The sequence below is a fragment of the Lathyrus oleraceus genome, chromosome 7 (assembly GCF_024323335.1).
Source record: "Lathyrus oleraceus cultivar Zhongwan6 chromosome 7, CAAS_Psat_ZW6_1.0, whole genome shotgun sequence".
Classification (NCBI taxonomy): Eukaryota; Viridiplantae; Streptophyta; class Magnoliopsida; order Fabales; family Fabaceae; genus Lathyrus; species Lathyrus oleraceus.
The window spans coordinates 268,296,879-268,317,542 of NC_066585.1; positions in this window are offsets into that span (position 1 = coordinate 268,296,879).

Genomic DNA, 20,664 nt, shown 5'->3' on the forward strand with positions numbered 1-20,664 from the left:
CTTTCAAAAACCTTCAAAATGGTCACACATTTGACATCATTTGGATTTAAGATCAATGAGTTATGCATTTTTGAAGTTGAGGAAAATCACTTGTTCAATGACATTGGTCCAAAATGACCTATAATGTATCCTCATATCACTAGTTCATAAAAGTTGATTTATCTCTCACTCCAAACATAAAAGTTGAAGTAGACATCTTGAATTTGATTGTGAAACTTGGAAATCTTTCATATCATAAAAATTGAGCAAGCTATGGCTTTGGGAAATTGACTTTCAAATTAGGGTTTAGACAAAATGACATATAATGTTTAAACATAGAAGATGACTTTACAAGAAAAATTATCTCTAGACCTCAAAAAGAAAGTTGTCTGGAATGCCATTTGGAGTAACTTTTCTCTTGGAATCATTTGCATGTGATGCAAATTGTAGGAGATAGGGTCTAAGGAGACCCAATTTTGATCAGATAAATTCATCGTGCCAACCACCATCAACCAACTTGCTAACTTGCAATTCTCTTGAATTTTTAGGCTCATGGGAGATCATATATGCATAATATGATGAAATTTGAAGTGTACTTTGAAAATTTTGATCAATTGGTGAAGAAACCTGTTGAAGAAGTTACTCAGGATACCCAGATGAACTAGGGTTTCCAAGGCAAACCAACTCCAAACTCTTGAAGAATGCTTGATCAAAATAACATGTAGAGATCATTGGGACTCATACATGATGCTTAGAGCCATCATGGATCATTCCTTGGTTGTTCTCATTACAATGAGGGTCTTAAACCCTATATGTAAACTTGATAGATCAAGGGTGATCAGAGGGAGATATGGCCATTACGAGTATTCTGTGATGTCGTTTGGTGTATCTAATGCGTGTGGAGTGTTCATGGAGTATATGAATCGAATATTCCATATGTATCTAGATTAGTTTCTGGTTGTGTTCATCGACGATATTCTGATATATTCAAATTCAGATGAAGATTAGATAGAGCATATGAGGATCATATTGCATACCTTGAAGGAAAATAAGTTGTATGTAAAGTTATCTAAGTGTGAGTTATGGATGAAAGAAGTGAGTTTCTTAGGTCATATAATTTCTAGTGGAGGTATTGTTGTTGATCCATCGAAGCTTGATGTTGTGTTATAATGGGAAACTTCAAAGTCTGTTACTAAGATCATAAGTTTTCTAGGTTTGTCTGGTTACTAAGAAGGTTTATTTAAGGGTTTTTGAAGTTAGTGATTCCTTTGACCCAGTTGACTCAAAAGGGTCAAGCGTATGCATGTGATGCTTTGTTTGAAGATAGTTTTATAGAACTCAAGAAGAAGTTGACGTTTGCTTTAGTATTGATTTTTTGAATTCGAGTGAGCTTTTGTTGTGTATTATGATGCTTCGATGATGATTCGGGGTGGTGTGCTGATGCAGAATAGAAAGGTTATGGCTTACGCTTCTAGACAGTTGAAGGTTCGTGAGAGGAATTATCATACTCACGATCTAGAATTATCCGTTGTTGTGTTTGTACTTCAGATTTGGAGGCATTACCTATTTGGTTCCATATTTGAAGTGTTTAGTGATCACAAGAGTTGAATATGAGGAAGAAGTGCTGGATAGAATTTATGAAATAGTATGATTTTGGTTTGAATTACCACCATGGTGAAGCCAATATCGTAGCTGATGATTTGAGTAGGAAGTCGTTGTATATGTCGATGCTTATGATTGATGAGTTGGAGTTGATTGAAAAATTATGAGGTATGAATTTAGTATGTGAAAGGACTCATAACAACAGTGTGAGGTTGGCCATGTTGAAGCTGACCCAAGGTATTCTTGAAGAGATCAGAGAAGGACAAAAGAGCATCTTAGGATTGGTCTACCGGTTGGTGTCGATTAATCTAGGTCAAGGTGGTGATTTTAGAATCAACGAGAATGGTGTGATAAGATTCAGAGATAGAGTTTGTGTACTAGATGTGCCCGAACTTAAGAAGAGTATTCATAAAGAGGTCACATAAGTGGCTTGAGTATTCATCCTAGTTCTACTAAAATGTATCAAGACTTGATGAATATATTTTGGTGGCCAAGAATGAAGAAAGAAATTGTTGAGTTTGTGTATGCGTGTTTGAGTTGCTAGAAATCAAAAGTTGAACATCATAAGTTGTTGGGTTTGATGCAACCGTTGTTTATCCCTGAGCTGAAGTGGGACACCATTTTTATGTACTTTGTGTCTTGTTTTCCACGGAAGGTGAAGAATTGTGATACCATTTATTGTGGATAGGTTGACTAAATTGGCTCACTTCATTTTGATTTGACTTAACTATCCTTTAGAGAGGCTTGAATTGTTATATATTGAGAAAATTATCAATTTGCATGGGATTCCATCTTGTATTATATCTTAAAGGCATATGAGGTTTACGTCGAGGTTCTGGGATAGTTTACATAAAGCTTTGGGTATGAAGCTACGTTTGAGTTCTGCTTATCACCTGTAGACAGATGGTCAAACAGAAAGGACTATCCAATCCTTAGAAGACTTGTTAAGGGCCTATGTGCTAGAACAAGAAGGTTCTTGGGATAAATTTTTACCGTTGATCGATTTTACCTATAATAGTAGTTTCCATTCAAGCATTGGAATGACACTGTTTGAGGATTTGTATGGTAGGAGGTGTAGGACACCTTTATATTGGTATGAGTCGGGAGAGGGTGTTGTGATTGGACCAAAGATTGTCCAATCGACCACAAAGAAGATCAAAGTATTTCAAGAGAAGATGAGAGCTTCGCATATTCACCAGAAGAGCTATCATGATAAGCGAAGGAAAAAACTTGAGCTTCAATAAGGGGATCACACGTTTCTCAGAGTCACTCTGGTAATTGGTGTTGGCCGGGTGTTGAAGTCTCGAAAGCTCACTCCATATTTCATTGGTCCGAACTAGAATTTATGGAGGATAAGAGAAGTTTCCTATTAGACTCCTTTACCACCGTCACTTTCTAATCTTCATGATGTGTTTCATGTGTCTCAGTTGAGAAGATACATTCCGAATCTGCCGTATGTGATCCAAATAGATGATGTGCAGGTGAGAGATAACCAGACTGTTGAGGCATCACCCATGTAGATCAAAGGCCGGGAAGTGAAACAGTTGCATGGTAAGAATATTACCTTAGTGAAGGTAGCTTGGGGAGAACCAGCTGGTGGAAACGTGACTTGGGAGCTTGAGAGCCAGATGAGGGAGTCATATCTGAATCTGTTTACTTAAGGTAATTTTCAAAGGCGAAAATTCTTTAAGTGGAGGAGAGTTGCAACACCCCAGTTTTTGAATTATTAAAATGGCTTGATTTATTATGATTTTTGTGAATTTATATGATTAATGGGTAATATTAATTAAATAAATAAGGGTTGTGGGGGGGGGGGGGGGGGGGGGGTGTCACATTGAGGTTAGAGTGTGGAGAGTAATTAGAGGCTAGTAGAGTTTGATTAAAATTATTAGAATTTATTTTCATAGTTAAAATAATAGTATTTTATTAGATTTATTTAATTTAATAGAAAAATAAAAAGTTTGTGGCCGAAGTGTGATTTATGAGGAGTGGAAGGGAGGAAGGAACAAGCTGAATAAGAGTTTGGGCCAGAATTAGAATTATAATAAGATTTATCCTAATGATATAAATTAGAACATAACCTAGCTTTGGGGAGTTTTTATCAGTATGTATTACCAGAAATTGGAGAATAAAGAAGAGGCTAGAGAAAGGGAAAGAGAAGGCTTAAAACTTGGAGGGGGATTAGAGAATCAAAAACCATAATTTTACATTGATGCTAGAATAACAAACTAAGGGGGAGAACTATCTCAATAACAGGTATGTGCATGAGGGGTAGAATTGAGGAATCCTTAACCTCAAATAGGGCATTAGGATTTTAACGTAATTTTGTTATTGATGATTGATTTGTTGTCTGTGATGATGATTGGTGATAAAATTCATGTGCAATGATGTATCACACATTCTGTTTTAATGAGTTAACATATATTCACCATTGTTACTATTTTGAAGGTTTTGGGAGTAACATGAGTATATTAAAACCATGAATTAAAGGTGTTGATTTGATGAAATTAGATATTATTGATGAATATATAACACGTGTGTAATGTTTTGGATCAATTTTGTATGCCTGGATTGAGAATTAGGAATTATGTATTGAACTCCATTGGAGAAGATGAATTTCGCAGGTTGCACGACGCTAGCGTGTGTCACCCTGGTGATGGGTAACCCATCATGCAACCCATACTTATTTTCCAAGTCGATCGTCACACAAGTGATGCTCTGAAGTGTATAGTTCGGTGACGGGCGCCATGATCATGACAGGTAACTCGTCACGAGTCTCCAGTTGGTGTAGATGCTTATTTTGATGATATTAAGTTGCAGATTTCAATTTTTCGACTTTTATGGATGTTTAGGGTACTATTAGGATCTGTTAGCTACTGTTTAAATGATATTTGGTATGACTTAATGATTAAACATGATTTTAATCGAATCCATGAATTATTTGATGAATGATGGATATGTGCACTAGTGCTGATGATGTTGTGTTGATTGATGTGAGTTGTGAGGTTGATATGTTGTTGTATGAGGATGAATTATGTTGCTGAGTTGTGAGTATGTTGTAGTAGGATGATAATTCAAGAGGGGAACTATTATCCTTAAGTCAAGGCATGCTTAATTTATTGTTGGGAGGGGACTTTAAAAATTATGTTATTGTCGTATTGATGTGTTGTGACATACATTCATTATGTCATTATTGTCGAGGAATGAGGTAAATTTAAATCATAGCATGGTGGATTAGTGACTTGTCCTGAATCCGATCAGGGTGGATTTGTGGTTTGAACAGGGTGAACCTGGTTTCTGACTGAACCAATTGATGATGATATGGTACTGTAGCACCTCAAATTTTCCCCCCTCATTCATGCATTCATTTTAGGTCATTTAACATTTCATATTGCATTTCAGCAAAGTTCATCTGAATTACCTCTGGTCAACTTTGGTCTACTGAAGGTCAAATGGCTAGGGAATAACTTGAGTTACTTCCAACATGTTCAAATGAGGCCTATTCATCATTCGACATATTACTCTTGAAGGAACAAAGGTCCAGCGCACATGTTACAAATTTAGAAAGATGACTTGAACTGTCATGCTCGCTAGGCGAGCAGAATGGTTCGCCTAGCGAGCCACCAGAGTCTAAACAGTCATGCTCGCTAGGCGAGCAAATTCTTCGTTAGGCGAAGCCCACACGTTTTTGAAAAAAAAAATAATATAACAGAAAGTCATGGGCCTGAGTTGCCCTCATTTTGAGCCCACCAAGCCACGAAAATTAGAGTATAAATTCAAATTTTCATTGAAGCAAAACCCTAGAGAGAGGAACATTCTAACTAATTCAGAGCAGCCTCCAGAGACTGAATAGAACTAATTCAGAGCAGCCTCCAGAGACTGAAGGGAACTCATCTGCAAAGAACCAATTCCATCTCATATAAACCCTAAGATTGTTCTGCAAATCCAACCGTGCAATTCAATTTCATTCGATCTCTCCAATCAGGTTTGCCTTATTCCCATTACTTTACGCTTTCAATCTAAAATTCCTGAAGCATGAGGTATTATGTTTGAATCCGGGAGAGTGGGTATAGTTAGGTTTTGCATGTGGGTTTAGATGTGTATGAATGTGTAGAACAATGCCTTGAATGTTTAATCACTTCGCTTCTGAGATAGATACCATAGGGTTTGGGGTTCCTGAAATCAGACTGTTATCAAGGAAGAACCCAGAACCCGCAGGCATTCGCTAGTACCTCGCTAAGCGAACATGTAGCGAAGCTTCGCTAGCATCTCGCTAAGCAAAGCAGTAGCGATCGTGACAGTAGCTGTTTTTTCTGTTTGCTCTCTCATCATTCATGCTTTGTTATGACACGCTTTCTATTGCATCCGTGCACTGTTTACCTGACACTGTTATTGTTATGTTTCTTTTGTGCAACTCTTGATTGCACCCCATCTTGTTATTCTAACTTGTTTGTTGAGTTTTTGTGAGGGCTCACATGACTCCTGAAGAGATAGCTTGCTTGGTATTCCACTTTATTTGTGGGATACCATTTGGGAGATTTATTCTGATTACCTTGCTGACCTGTTTTCTTTGATGGTGCCAGCTTGAGAGATCTCTGGGTTTCTTGTTTCTTTAGTTGTTGTTACTTCGGATCTTTATCCGTGTGGTAGATCTTTGGATCTCTTTTACATCTTTTCAGCATTTTACCGCTTTCTTAGCTGGAAGACCTCGATAGGAGGCAATGTTTTTGTGTGTTTACTTTTGTGGCCAAAGACCTCCAAAAAGAGGCACCAGTGCTAAAGACCTCCATGAAGAGGCAATTGACGGATAAAAGGGATTAGTAGTCAATCCCCCGTTATTCAGTATGTCGTTCGTTATGCTCACACTACGTGTCGATGCTTCAGAACAAAAGCCCAAGATCTTTTGTCCGGTCAGTCAGTGGAGAGGGTTCCATCTTTCAGAATCCCCACTTTTTGTCATGAGCTCACCCTGTCCAGGGTTAAGAGCTACGAGGTCTTATCCTCATTACCCTTTTGATCTGCTCATCCTGACGTTCAATGTCAGTGGTTAAGAGCCCATTTGATTACCTTTCCATGACTTGTTTGTCGAGGTTGATATGACCCCTCTTGACTAAAGCCCTACCCATGTATGTTTGAGCCCCCTTGTTGGTGTGTTTACTCTATGATACATGTTTTGTGTGGTGTGATCGTCTCACCCATAGGATTGCTAGGCTTCGTATAGTCTCTCGTCTGCATGTCAATTAAGGTAGCACGGTTCCTTCGTCTAGGACTTCCTTTTTGCATGAGCATTCCTGAAAAACACAAACAAACTCATTGATTTTTCTTCTCCTAAGAACACGTTAACTCCTTCTACTACAGGCGAGTAAGTCTCCAAAGGTCGAGCATCCGGTAAATTGCGTAGTAACGTCGTTCATCTAAAAAACACAAACAAACTCATTGATTTTTTTTCTCCTAAGAACACGTTAACTCCTTCTACTACAGGTGAGTAAGTCTTCAATGGTCGAGCATCCGGTAGATTGCGTAGTAACGTAGTTCATCTAAAAAACACAAAAACAAACAAAATAGGTTAGCCGAGCTACGGTGCTCTGATTCTCAATCCTTCATGAGATACGTATGCAGCAGGGTAGGGCTTGTGCGAGCAATAACTCTTTCTTTTCCCTACTTTGATTTTCTCTCTTTCGTATCGCATATAGGACTTTTTATACACACACTTTAGACATAGATAGCAAGCGTGGATCCTGTGGAGTACCACAGACGTGAAGGGGTGCGATAACCTTCCCTTCACGTAATCGGCCCCCTTACTCGGTTTTCTTTGGTTCGAGACTTTGTTTTATCCGTTCCCTCTTGGTTATGCAGTACTACCTTTCCCTCCTCTTGGGATAAAAGTACATAGCTGGTGACTCTACTCTTTTCTTTCCTCGCCGCTCTTTTTCGCGTTTGTACTTGGATTCGGGAAATCCGGGGAATGACAGGTACCACATGCATATGAGTCTGGTTGAAGTCATGAGGCTCCATTCATATTTTAAATGATGAATATGTAATTGTTGTGTTTATGTGATGGATTGGGTGTGAGCAATGATGTTGTGTAATTGTTGAATGTGGAGATGTTTGAATTCTACCCTGTAGCTTATGACGTTAATTTATTGATGTGAATTCTCACCCACTTTGGTTTGATGTTGTCCACCATGGACATCTTGCAGATACTCGGGATTAGAGTTGCTGATGTGAGTGGGAAATAACTCTTGGAGTTATTTTCATTAGTTATCACATTTATTTTTAGTCTCTATGCTCTGATCTATAACACTAGGGGCAAATGATGTTTTCTTTTCTTATGTTTGATGTCAGCTTACTTGTTTTGTTGGAGTTTCATGACTATTATGTTGAGTTGTTTTGAAGTTGTGAGAGTTGGATGTTGGAATTCCTTTTAAAATAATTTTGTGAAAGTTAAGTCTTTATAAGACCCAATTTGAATTTAATATGTTTTATTACCGCAATTAATGTGATTCTGATCCAACGATACCCTAAGTGAAGGTGAGCATACGATGACACATGTTGTATGTTGTTTACTTTTCCGCTACATGTTTTCAAAATGTATATGTTTTATTGAAGGGTTGTTGTTGATAACACCTTAAATTATCCAATGATCCTTTATATACAAGTTTTGGGGTTTAGGGTGTTAAATCCAGGCTCTGGACGATGGACAAAATGCAAAGAAGCCTGTAAAACAAAGGTTATTTCCTCCACTACCACCAGTGGGAGAAAACGAACCTAAAGTTTCCATCGTGTTGGACAAGGAGATGGCTATCAATGAATTCGATTTTGGGTTAGAGGGTGAGTTGGATCTCATATGTAATATGATATCAATGTTTCCTTTAGAATATGATACATTTACTGAGGTAACTAAAGTGGGGGATGGGTTGGCCAAAGAAATGGCTACTTATAAGCCTTTATACTATTATGTGATGCACAATGGCTCAGTTAATAAGGAAAAATCCATCTTCGAAAGGCTCGACATGTCGTTCCAACAACATCTGAAGCCTTTATACATAAGGGCCAAAGTCGAGGATGTCGGGGTTAACAAGGTTATTATTGATTGTGGATTTTGCATCAATGTCATTCCATATTCCCTACTCAAGAGGATTGACAAGTATGACATCGACTTGAAGTCTAACAACATGGTCTTATCCAACTATGAAGGAAAGACCAGCAGACCCTTGGGTGTAACCCAAGTGGATATGGTTGTAGGGACCACAACTTGACCTACACTATTTCTTGTAATTCCAACCAAGGCAAACTATAAGCTCTTCTTGGGTCGAGAATGGATTCATTGAGTCAGATGTGTCCCATCCTTCATGCACCAGAGAATAATGATCTAGAAGCCAGACGGGATGGTAGAGCACATTGAGGCCAATCAAAGCTTTTTTTATGCAAATTTAAATCATGTAAACAAGAGGAAGTTTGATCGATAATTGGTGAATATTTCACCATGTTTACCGCCAGGAACCAACTTTGATTTTAAGGGAGCCAATATATATTACTCGATAAAGCTACATCCTTTACATGACTTTACTTGGGAATATGAGACAATTGGTGGAAATAACAAATTCCTTGGATCAGACGATAAAGATGTTTAAGTCGAGCGTCTTAGCTCGAATTTTGGCCTATGTGGCTAAAAATAAATTAATAGAAGCCCTAGAGGCCGAATCACAAGAAATGATGGTTGTAGAAGCCACCCAGTGAAAACTTTGAAATTAGCCTGAATGGCCAAGAAACAGTTTCAGAATGCCGCATGATCTATTGCATTTATGACCATGAGCCTTTGGGGTTTAAGAAAGACACACTTACTTTAACCAATGGGATGCAAGCTCAAGATACAGTGGAATAAGTTTATCTGGGGGATGGGTTGATGAAAATGCCAACTTAGATAAGTGCCAAACTCGACCCAACCTTAAAAGAAGGAGTAATCGAGATGCTAAAGGAGTTCAAGGACTACTTTACATAGGATTACCATTAGATGTCGGGTCTTGGCTGAGAATTGGTAAAGTTGAAGCTGTAAAAGAAGTGTGACAAGAAGCCTTTGAAACAAAGTCCTAGGAGGTTTATGCCAGAGATTATGTTGAAAACCAAGGTGAAAATTGACAGATTGCTACAAAATAGGTTCATCAGACCTGCAAAGTACGTCGAATGGTTAGCTAACACAGTCCTTTGAAAGGATGAGGAAATACATATTGAAGATGAATCCATTAAAGTGTGAGTTTTGTGACAATGCAAGTGATTTCTTAGGTTTCATGGTTCATAAGAAGGGAATCACGATAAATCAAAACAAAATGAAGGCTATACTTAACACGGAGCCTCCGACAACCAAGAAGAAATTACAATCCCTACCAGGAAATATCAACTTCTTTAGGAGAAATATTTCGAACATCGGCAGTAAGACAATGATATTATCACCTTTTTTACGTTTGAAGAAAGATGGAGGTTTCAAATGGGAACCAAGACATCAAAGAGAATTCACTGATATCAAAGAGTACTTTTCTAAGCCTCTTGTGTTACTATCCCTATACAAAACAAGAGTATGAAATTATACATCTCTGCATCAGATCGAGAAGAGGCAGTATGTTATCTTAGAAAGATGATGATAACGTTGAAAGAGCCATTTATCATCTTAGTCGATTGTTAATTGATGCAGAAACTAGGTATAGGTTGTTAGAAAAGTTGTGTTTATCTTTGTATTTTTCGTGTATGAAGGTGAAATATTATATAAAATTGACGAATGTGTTTGTTTACTCACACTTTGACATTATAAAACATATGCCGTTGAAACCAATTCTACATAGTAGAATAGGAAAGTGGGCTTTGGCCCTAACTAAATATTATTTAACATATACACCGTTGAGATCCATGAAAGGCCAACTCATTGCGGATTTTATAGTAGATCCCGCAATGATAGAAGTAGTGCAAAATTATGTCGAGTAATCGACATGGAAGCTATATTTTAATGGTTTCAGTCACACTAAAGGAACCGACATTGGGGTCCTAATTATCTCCCCTCAAGGGATTCCAACTAAGTACAAATTCAAAATTAATGGTCGTTTCTCCAATAACGGGGCTGAATATGAAGCCTTAATAATTGCCCTTGCTATTTTGTTAGACCTAGGGGAAACAAGAGTCGAGATTAAGGGAGATTCAAAAATAATAGTGAGGAAATTGACAAGAGAATATAAATGCATTAATGATATTTTACTAATGTATTTTGTTAAGGCAAACTCATTATTAAAGAAGTTCGAAATGGTTGACATTAAACATGTGCCAAGAATTGAAAATCTGGAGGCCAATCATTTGGCCCATATTACTTCAAGGTATCGAGTATCAAAAGGAAAGATTGGAAGAACTGATTGAGGCCAGAGACAAGTTGATCTCGAACAATGTATTAGCTTCAGAATTGTCAAAGAGGAAACTGGTAGAGGTAGACGAACTCGGAGAACTAAATCCAAATTTTTTTGAAACCTTCGCCATTGATAATTTGTCAAACTACGATTTGAGGAAGAAAATCATAAAGTTCCTGAAGGATCCAACGGGAACAAAATATAAAAATATTAGATACTTGGGATTAAGTTACACAGTCATGGGAAATAAGTTGTTCAACAGAATCTTGAAGGAGTTTTGCTTAAATGCCTTAGTGAAAGTGAAGCCTACGTGGAAATATTTAGTGCACATTATGGATCATATGACACCCACCAAGTAGGCAATAAAATGAAGTGGTTATTATTTTAACAAGGACTGTAGTGGGCTACCATGTTGAAAGAATGCTTAGAATTTGCCAAAGGGTGCCAGGAATGTCAATAGGACATTGGAATTCAACATGTTTTAGCCAGTGAGCTACATGCGATAATCAAACATTGGCCATTCAGAGGTTGGGCCTTGGATTTGATAGGTGATATTAGACTCACGTTGTCTAAGTCTTAGAGGTACATTTTGGTAGGCATAAATTATTTTACCAAGTGGGTCGAGGCAGTACCTTTGGTAAATGTCGACTAAGATATGGTGATCAATTTCATCCAAAGTAACATAATCTCTAGATTCGAGATCCGTGAAACTATAACCATATATCAAATATTGGTATTTACCGGATGAAAGATGGTTGAGTTTAGCTCAGGATCAAGGATCAAATAGTTGACCTCTACGCCTTATTGTGCTAAAAAATGGTCAGGTCGAGGCTTCAAATAAGGTTATAATTAGTCTAATTAAGAAGGATGTAGGCCAAAAGTAAAAGAATTGGCATAAGACACTAGATCAAGCACTTTGGACTTGTTTAACATCTCCTAAGGAGGAAACTAATGCCACACCTTTTACGTTAGCCTTTCGGCATGTCACAGTGTTTCCTGAAGAAATACATTTGCAGTCATTAAGAATTCAAAGGCAAGGAGAAATCCTTGCAGATCATTATTAGAGCATAATGATGGATGAGCTAGTCGACCTAGACAAGGAAAGGATAACCACTTTAGATGTTTTGACTAGACAAAAAGAGTGTGTTGCTAGAGCCTATAATAAGAAGGTAAAATCGAAAGTCTTTTCGGTCATATATTATTTATGGAAAGTAATATTTCCTATGGATCAGAGAGACAAAACCTTAGGGAAATGGTTCCAAATTGGGAAGAACATTTCAAAATTAATCATGTGTTTTCAAATAATGGCTATGAAATCGAGGAGTTAAGTTTCGATGGATGAATATTACGAGTAAATGGAAAATACTTAAAAAATTTAAGCCTATGTTGCAAGAAGTAAATATATCGACATAAGATTCATAAAAGGTAGTTAAAATAGTATATTAATAATTTCAAAAGTAGGGCATGCCTTACCAAAACTTAGGAGTGCATTACAAAATATAAAACATTAATAGGCAATATCAAATAGTGGAATTCAACTTCTCCCTCAATTCTTCAAAGCATAACATTGTGTACTCAAGCTTCGTATCAATTTGGAGGTCAATACCCTTCAACTTCTCCATTTTGGCTTCCAGTATTCTAGCATCCTTGGCTCATTCCAAACTAGTATTGGTAGGCTCGACAAGTCTTTGATTGACAGAGTCTAGGTCTGAAGCCTTCAATTCCTCTCTCTATTTCTTTGTTGCCTCGAGTTTCAATTATAACGAATTCATTTGCTAGGTCCATGTTAAGATGCCAACCTCTAGGGTTGCCAATTTATCCTTTTCCTTAGCCTTTTCCTCTAATGTAGTAACTTGAATTTGAGAATCAGAAACCAAGTCTTAGTGTTCGCACATAATATCGGATCTTAGCTCGACACGACATCCACTTTCTTATTTCTGCCTTACCACTTGGAAAACTTGCTCAATTACAGGTTCCAGATCCAAGACAACATCAACAATAGGGCTTGGTACTTCTTGCTTTCTCAGTTTAAAAACAAACCCTTTAATCTCGAACAGGGTGATGAGATCATCTCTAATAGTCTGGAGGAAATCTATGTCGAAAAGTTTAGACTTCAATTTCCCAAACAATTCATCAAAATTGTCTATTTGACCACCAGGTGAGTTAGGGTATAAATTAGAGAACCCCTGTTGGTTGTCGACGAGTCTCTTGAAAGCCTCAATGGGGCTCTCTTGTTTATCATCAACTGCTGAACAATTCAAGTGGAGGCAGATACTTCACTAAAACTTTCTAGGGAGCGAGACCCTGGAGTAGGGGAGGAATGAGTGTGCTCTTGAAATCCATGATGAGAAAGACACCCTGCAATTGGCTGGATATGGTTAGGCGCAACAACGTCGAGAGTCTTCTCAACATAAGCACCCACAGGTGCTTCTTGTGGGGGACTGGTCCCATAAGATCCTCCGACATGAGAACCTTAGCTTGTTGGTTTAAGGGGTAGGTACAGTTGAGCTTCAATTTTGTCTTTCACCTTGAGACTTAGTGGTTGGATTGTTAGCATTCACCATAATTGATTGTAAATCCAACCACCAGCTGACCTTGCTTGGTCGATTACCCCCCATTACCAGCGTCACTATGCAGGTTGTCAGAAGGATTGGTCGATGAAGGGGTGGTGTATTTGATGCTTGAATCTTTAGAACGACTGTTGGGTTCAATTGGATGAGGTTGATGGCCTTCAAGGTTAGTGTTGAATAGATGCCAAAAAATAAGTTTGAGTCAGTATGGCTCAATTTAAAATGAAGAGTAAAACGATAAAGTTAGCTATCCAGTTCTAGGGTGGGGACTCAAAGACTTTGTTTCAACTTCTTGAATGGGTTGCTGGGATGTGTTGCCACTCCTTTTCTTTTTATTGAGAGGTGACAATACACTCTCTTTAGTACCATCATCTTCAAAGATGAATACAAGCTCAATCCTTACTCTCTTCTTCTTCTTCCCGACAGAAGCTTCGCCTTGAGTTGTGTTCACCTCTGGGGGTTCAACATTGGTCTCAGCAATATGGATGCTTGCATTTAATGATTATGATGGAGGAATGGGATGAGTTTGTTGGCCTTATCTAATGTCAAACTCACTCTATTTTAAGGAGACTAACGGGGTTTGACTGTATTAGTAAAGAATAAACTTAGTTAAAAGAGATGATATAGTAAAGGGTACAAACCAAAATATCTTCATTAGAGGAATTATCTGAGCCATCTCCTAAATATCTTGGATTTGATGGCCTTGCATAAGTAGAGCCTTTTTTTGTTTTCTTACCTTAATAAAGTAGGCGTGGGTTAATAACTCCTAAGAAATAGAAAATAAAAAGAAAGAACTAAAGAAGAGGTTAGTATTTTTACCCTTGAAGCCCTTGAAGTACTGGTTTCTAGAGAACTAGTAGTCAAAGCCCTTGAATTATGAGGAATACCTGTAAAGGAGCAGGAAGAATGTGTTAGCCAAAAAGATCCAAGGTCAAATAAAAAATCATTTCAAGTCCAGTCGATAAAAGTTATCTCTTTCTCTCAAGAAGTAAAAAGTGTCAACCAAACGATGTGCCATGAGGGTATGGTATGGCACAATAAGCTAATGGATAGCCCACTATTTCTCAAACTCTTAAGTACAATGATGGGATAATGGATAGTCGAAAACATGAAGGAAAACTTGTTTTTTTTTAAAATATTTGTGACTGCCCTTAAGCCACTTCTTAGTATTATTGTCAGTGGAGGAGAAGAAGGGTTCACCTTTGGGAATGAAGCACTTGGGAAGCAGTTGGCTTAGTCCAAACTTCCTTACCACTGGGTTTGGTTGGTAGGGAGCCTTCCTTAAGCCTGTCTTAACAAAATTAAGTCTCGACCACATAACAATGGGATTAAAGCCGGAGAACAAAATGTCATGTATTTCATCCTCCTCTCCCCACGACGAATTAAGAAAGGGTTTCTTAAACCAGTCAGGATCACATTGTCGACTTGAAAAAGGTTCCATCGTTGAAGTGAAGGTTTTGCACCTATAAAACATTTGGAAATAATCTTCAAATATCTATAAGGAAACCACCTTCCCATCGTTGGGAGTAAGCTTATCCGACGTAAGTCCTCCGACCCCTACTTCTGGGTTATGAGGGATATTGGTTTTGAGAGAAGGTTTAAAAGTGGCACCGAGTCACAATTGTAAAAGCCAGATAGGAACACCTATATGAAAGCTGTCGACGTTTCCCCCCTTCAGATCTTCATAGGCCAACACTAGTTATTCATAGAGGTCCGTGAGGATTAACCCGCTCAAGCATATTTTCCTCCCTTTATGGAGTAGGGTAGCAAAGGGAACATATTTCTTTGCTACTTGAACAAATCGAGTGCAGAAGACATACTTGGAGAGCCAATAAGTGAGGAAGGAAATGTGTTCCTGGTCTATTATTCGATATGAAGAATCTCGATGGTCCTCCATGAAGGAGCTGTAAGCAGTCATAATAAAGTTGAAAGCAGGTTTAGTTTTTGTTCTTCTTGAGGGCTAAATAGCCTCTACAGTTGGTCGAAGGCATATTATAGCAGTGATGTCAAAGAGGGTGGGACTTACCATCCCACAAGGTAAATAGAACATGTTAGTCAGCGTGTCCTAAAAGCACATGGCAGTGATGAGCATGTGAGTCTTGTAGGAGTGACCCACTCTTGACAGTTGGATTAGGTCAAAAATACCTAAATCCCTCCAAAAGTATTTCTTCTTTACTTCAACCATGTCCAACCATTTCACATATTCAACGTCCTTAGTTGGAGGAGAAGAGAGAAAAAATCAGTTCTTGAAGAAATTAAAGTTGAAAGATTTATCACCGAACACCAACGATTGGTAATCACGATAAGTAGGAAAGAAGTCTTTCACCACCTGATGTTTATTGATATACTTGGGTAAGGGACCCATGAATTTATGCATTTTAACATCAAGAACATAGGGAATGAGGGCAAAACGATACCATAGCTTACTTCCGTCCTCATCCATGGGAGGTTTAGGAACATAAGTGTGGTTGTTGACATACAAAGGTAAGTCAATCTCAGTAGCGAAAGCTGGGTGACACTGGGTTGGAAGTGCCATTGTGATGAATGAAGTTACAAAAAGGAACTTAAGGAAGAAGAATGAAAGCTAGGGTTTTTATTTTTGTGCTTGAGTTTCAAAAAGAGGGAAGTAAGAAGAAAGTGTTGAATGCAACATGTTAAATACTCAAAGGAAAAACAATTCAGTTTTCCCCAAGTGATTTTAGGCACGTGGTGTGCCTGAGTCGTCAGATGGCACCATAAAAGTCAGGGGGAAAGATGAAATGGAATTGAGAGTGTATTAACGATTTTATTTTAATTTAATGGTAATAGAAAATAGTAATGATCATCATGGATTTTCACGCACGTCCGTGTCATGACATTTTTGTGTAAAATGGTCATAATGGCCACAATATTAATTAATTACCTTGACGTTTCGTTGAAATGACGTGTACAGAGTGAACAATGTCGAAGAGATTCAAAAACCCCACCTTTCTTCCATTAGATCATGATCAAAAGTGGCCTTTTGGGGGGCATCTGCTGACCTGGGATTTTCTACTTAGTAGAAAAAGTCAAGTCAATGATGCATGTTATGAAGTTCTAAGAGTTAACATTGATGGATAAAAAGCCTACAATGATAACACATCGACCGGAGCTTCCCGAATGAATATTGAGATATAGGTTGGAAGAATATCAAAATCATATCTTGAGAATTAGTTGATGGAGTCTTAGGAAAAGACCTAAGTAACTACTCAACACCATGTCGAGGAAGGGCCTTTCGGCAGACACTAAATACTTAGAAGATTGAGGAAACCAAATATTGAAGTGACTCGGTGTGTTTAGTAACTACCTTTGACGAGCAAGCAGTTAGTAGTCTCCAAGAAGTTAGAGAACAAGGTATAATGGTTTTAGCAGTTCCAAGGCCTAAGCGATGTGGCAGATGTTGGAACAGAAGTTGCATGTATTCGAATGTCATGTTAGTTTTTGTAAATGGAAATGTTGAAGGCAATTATTCTTAGTTTAGTATATATAGCAAGCTCATGTATTTTAATAATGGACGCAAATTTTCACATACATTTTCTATAAAACTAGAGTACCGAAGCCAAAGAGCGAAACATTTGTGAGCAATTATGTGTGTCCATGTTCCTTTTTCCTTTGTACCTTTTTATGTTTCCTTAATTGAAACACCTTTTATGCTTGTCATTTACTACATTTTATTTAATGTTGTTTATTTCAGTTTTTATTTACTTTAATTTAAGCTTTATTGTCTTTAAAGCCCACTTTCATATTGTCTACAACCAGACAACTGTAGTTACGTCTTACACTTACATCATAGTAAAAGTTTTTGCACAAAACCGATCAGGATATTTTTTGAGTTAATCTCAAAGACTTTAAAATTCGTTATTGTTCGCTAAAAATACATGCGAACAACTATCCAATATTTTTCTAAACCTCTTTAATAGAATTATATTCACAGACATTGTCTGGCCGTTGGTTTGAGGGTGTTCCACCGAGGTGAAATTTTAGACCATGTACACATCATTTAACAAATGAAAAATAATTATTTATCAATTCTTACTACTGATCATGAACTCTCCAGGAAAAAACTCCAAGACCCTGAGCGGTTGGCTACAATGCAAGTTGAGTTACATGCTTTGAAAGAAAATCACACTTGGAACATTGTCCCCATACAAGTAGAACATAAAACTATAGGTAGTAAATGTGTTTATACAACTAAGAAGAACTCAAATTTGTTAAAAATATGTACAAGGAACAATTGGTTTCTAAATGATTCAACCATATTGAAAGTGTATATGTTTTTGAGACATTCTCTCTTGTAGTTAGAATGACCATATTAGAATTTGTTAGCTATTTCGTCTATTTGAACTTTGATTACGCATCAAATAGATATGAATAAGAATTCTCAGATAGTAATTTAAATAAAGATGTGTATTTGGAACCTTGTTTTACAAGTGATATACTTTTAACAAGGAAATCATCTTTTGATGATGACAACCAAAGTATTATGACAAGTCAAGCATGAACGATCAAATGGATAAATATGCAAAACACTATCATTGGGATTTGATAGACTTGACTATCCGATGATGGCAAACAAAGAATACAACAAAAGCCTCATCTTAAAAGCCACTCAAGCATATGTCAACATCAAGAAAAGTATTCGAAAAAGTCTTGAAGCATTATGGAGATCTCATAAACTTAGTTTAGTGATCTCCTATTTTAGTAATGTGTGAACATTTGTAAGGCAAAATGACGTTATCGTTAAAGTATATAATACTAAAGCACGCACACACTAAACCATTTTCAAAATGCTTTAACAAAAGAAAATACTTTGAAAAACATCTGGAAGTTGTGTTAGATGAATTGGGAGTAGTCAAAATAGCTATGGGATTTTTTTGACTTAGCTAATCGATTAGAGAATTGGTCTAATCGATTAGAAATGTGAAAGCTTAAGGCCCAAGATATTTTGAAGGCTCCTTGATTCTGTGCAACAACTAGATATCTTAAACTTCCTTTTTGAGAACTTAAAAACAATTATTTTCATCTTCTAATCAATTAGGAATAAGTGCTAATCAATTAGATTGTTACAAAATGCTTTTATTGAAATTTCCTTTTTGAGCCAACCTCACACCTATAAATAGAGGTGTGATTTCTAGTTTCATTTAATATAGAATCATGTTTTGACACTTTCATCTCTCTCTCTCTCTCTCTTTCTCTCTCTCTCTCTCTAAACATTTCTTTAACATTCCCTTACAATGTTTTTAGCCTAAGTGTTTTTGTGAGAAAAGTTCTTCTGTGAGTAAGATGATATTTGTTATTCCATAATGGGTAGAATTGTAAAATTCACCAAGGGAAACTTTTGTGTATACCTTGGTTAAATACTTCCCAATTAGGGATTTGTTTGAGTTAAAGCTAAACCCGTAAAAAGCTTTTCGATAGGATTAGGTATTTCAATCCCAATTTAGGTTGGAGACCAACCTGTATAAAATCTCATACGTTCTTGGTCTTCCCAATGTTTAAACCAAGATAGGTTGAAGCCCAACCCGATATTAAAAACTTCATAGGTTGGAGATTATCTCAGTGTTAAAATCTCTCATGTTTTTTTTTAGCCTGTGTAAAACCAAGGTATTGAGCTCAAAGGTTTTGGAACTTGAAGACTAACCACTCCAAAGTCTTTATCTATGGAAAGAAGACTAACCACTTTAATCCACCGTTTGGGAAGGAAGATTTTCCCCTTCAATCTCAAGCTTATTATGAAAAAAAGACGCAAACGCACACATCAATCGTCTTGTAAATTTTGGTTGAAGTTAAACCAGTATTCATCGTATAAGGGAGTTCGTGAGTTTTTCCTGCTAAAAGCTCTCAAAATATTATTGGAAACTCTCAAGATCAATTCTTGGGAAGAGGAGTAGGTCCTTTTGTTTTGACCGAACCTTTATAACTCTTGGTGTCCTTCTTTTCCCTTAAACTATTTTTACTTCCGCAATTTTTTTCTTCCACTGCTAAGTTCTTCAAAATTCTTTTTAACTCTGATTTTATTTTCAAATTTTTTAAAAAACAAGTTTTTCCAATCCATAAAATTCACCCTCTCTCGTGTGTGAATTCTCAAGTCCAAGATTTTACATTTCAATTCCTGAAAAGGTTGAATATGTTCCTAATAAATAGATATGTAAGCTTTTAAAGTCTCTCATTGGCTTGAAACAAGCTACCAAAAAATGGTATAATAAATTGTCCCTATTTTGCTTCATTCAAGTTTTTCACAAGCCTTGTTTTATTCTACTTTATTATGCTTCTATTTTATCTAAATGATATTGTTAATAAGTATGGATGAACTTAACTCATTCCAAAAAACCAACTTTTAGAGTGATGGTTACATCCACTTATAAGCACATATTTAGACTATATATTGTCTGATGTGAGACTCTTTGCACACTCTCTCCCTCCCAGGACTAGACATCTGGAGCATGTAAATAAATGATGGGTGACCCAATAGCAGAAACAAGATAGCAGATGGCCACCTAATCTTAAACCATGCTTCAGTACCATGTTAAGAAATATGGTTGAGGCTAACTCATCCCTATAAAATCGACTTGTAGAGTGAGGATTGCCCCTACTTATAAGCACGTGCTCAAACCATATATTATCTGATGTGGGATTTTTAACACACCTCTCATGCTCAAAACCACACGTCTGGAGCATGGAAGTAAATAGTGGGTGACCTGATAGCGGAAATCTGATAGCAAGTGGTTCAATGGATTTTAAAACGGAGGTCTTGATACCGTGTTAAGAAATATGGTTGACCCTAATTTAACCATTGAGAAATTTGGTCGGGCCTAACTCAACCATACAAGATAGTTTTGTAAGGTTGAGTCCGGTCCAATCATATTTCTTAAAAGTTATATTGATAGTGTGAGAGAATTCTTTACCTTGAATTAATTTTTAATGATAGCAAATTGTGTGATCATCATCCAAATGTTGGTTGTGCATTGCATTACATGATACATTTGTGTTTTTATTATGTTTTTCATCCCACTCTATTGTTGCATAACTGTACATATAAACCTACATTGATACTTCCCTTAAAATAACAATTAAAATGCATTTTATGTCAGTATGCATCAATACATAAG